Genomic DNA, 2383 nt, shown 5'->3' with positions numbered 1-2383 from the left:
ATTGTCTTATTATTTTAATCACTTACAGCCACCACTAAAAAAAAAAAAGTTCTTAATTGGCAGAAAAACAATGCAAAGCAAAGAATGAATGCACAAAGGAAACCATACTTGGCCCCATAATAGAGCTGCCCACACTGGGTAGTGTGTGGCCGGGGTGGGGGAGCAAGAGAATAAAGACAGACAGAGATAGAGAGATTAAGATTAGCCAAGTGGAAATTGCACGCTTCTCAGGTTCCTTACTCAGTGATTAAAATGGGTTAATCAGGGCACCTGGGTGGCTCAGTTGGTTAAGCGACTGCCTTCGGCTCATGTCATGATCCTGGAGTCCCAGGATCGAGTCCCACATCGGGCTTCCTGCTCAGCAGGGAGTCTGCTTCTCCCTCTGACCCTCTTCCCTCTCGTGCTCTCTATCTCTCATTCTCTCTCTCTCTTTCTCTGAAATAAATAAATAAATAAATAAATTTTTTTTAAAAAATGGGTTAATCAGCTGGTGGTGAGTTAAGCACTGAGAATGCAATGGTGTGCATGTGCATTTGATGCTTGTCCTCAACAAACCTAGAATCTAAGTTGAGAAGCTCTCCAATAAAGAAGAAAGCAAATGCCTAAATATAAAAATAAAAATTGAGAACGTTGTTTTGATTGTTGTGAACAGGATGCTGTGATTGAGAGTAGGAGGGAGACCAACTGAGACATTTATCAAAGGAAATCATACAAATATATTTATAAATGGTGGAAGAGCTAAGAGAGCAAGATAGAGGTTCATGTGTCAGCACTTGGCCTAGTCTGAGGCACCAGAGAAGTGTCCCCCTGGAGAAGTGGTGTTTTCCCTCCATTCTGCAGGATGGAAAGGACTTGGCTAGAAGGGAGTGGGTTAGTAGAACTTTCCAGACAGAGGGGGCAGCACATACATCAGTGGAAGAAAAGAAGTACAGAAACAACTGGAAAAGGGCCAGTGCAGTTGGAAACCAGAAAGCCAGAAGAATGGGGTGCCTGGGTGTCTCAGTCATTAAGTGTCTGCCTTTGGCTCAGGTCATGGTCCCAGGGTCCTGGGATCGAGCCCCGCATCGGGCTCCCTGCTCAGCGGGAAGCCTGCTTCTCCCTCTCCCACTCCCCCTGCTTGTGTTCCCTCTCTCGTTGTGTCTCTCTCTGTCAAATAAATAAAATCTTTAAAAAATAAAAAATAAAAAATAAAAAAATAAAAAGGATGCAAACCATGTTTTTTAAAAAAAAAGAAAGAAAGCCAGAAGAAGCCCAAAGGAGAGTAAACAAGATGAGGTAAGGGACACTTCCTATGGGGTCTTAAGGAAAGAGAGGACTTTGTAATTGCCAGCGTTAGTCATACGGGCTGTGTATCAGTTTTCTATGCTGCATAACAAATTCTTCAGATTTAGTGTCTTAAACAATACCCATTAGCTCTTAATTATGCAGGTCAAAGGTCCAGCATGGCTCACCTGGGTTCTCTGCTCAGGGTCTCACAAGGCCAGAATCAAGGTGTCAGCTAGGAGACTAGAGAGGAATTTCCCTCCAAGTTCATCCAGGTTGTTGGCAGAATTTACTTCTTTCCTGGTCCCTATTTTCTTGCTACCAGTGAGATATTGCTGTCAGCTCCTCCAAGCCACCACATCCTTTCTCCTGTGGATCCCTCATCTTTAAAGCAACCAGCAGTAGGTGCGCCTGGGTGGCTCAGTCGGTTAAGCATCTGCCTTTGGCTCACGTCATCATCCCAGAGTCCTGGGATTGAGCCCCACATCGGGGCTCTCCCTCTGCCTACTGCTCCCCCTGCTTGTGTGTGTGCTTTATCTTTCTCTCTGTCAAATAAATAAATAAAATCCTTAAAAAAAATAAAGCAAGAATGGTATACACAGTCCTTCTCAGACTCTGAATCTCTATGACTTCTGCCACCTGCCAGAAAATACTTCTGTCTTTACAGGGTTTATATGATTAGATTAGTCCTACTCAAATAATCTCCCTTTTAGGACTAACTGATTAGAAACCTTAACTATATCTGTAAAATGCCCTTTGCCCTGAAACGTATCATAATTGTGGGAGCACCACCAGGGGGCAAAGATCATAAGGGCCATCTAATATTCTATCACAGGTTCTAGAGAGACTGTGGCTTCAAATTCTGAGACCATTATTAACCATTCCTGGAATGTGGGCATGATCAATAAGGAAACATTGGACTTAAATGACACATTAGACCAGATGGATTTAGACATTTACAGAACATTCCATCCCACAGCAGCAGAATACACATTCCTCTCAAGCACACGTAGAATATTCCCCAAGACAGATTATACGTTAGGCCATAAAACAAGTCTTAATAAATTTAAGAAGAGAGAAATAATAAATATCAAGCATCTTTTCTGATCACAATTGTATG

This window comes from Callorhinus ursinus, unplaced genomic scaffold (genome assembly GCF_003265705.2).
Source record: "Callorhinus ursinus isolate GAN/ISIS: 27379988/994484 unplaced genomic scaffold, GSC_fseal_2.0 scaffold39, whole genome shotgun sequence".
Taxonomy (NCBI): domain Eukaryota; kingdom Metazoa; phylum Chordata; class Mammalia; order Carnivora; family Otariidae; genus Callorhinus; species Callorhinus ursinus.
This window is presented reverse-complemented; position numbering follows the sequence as displayed.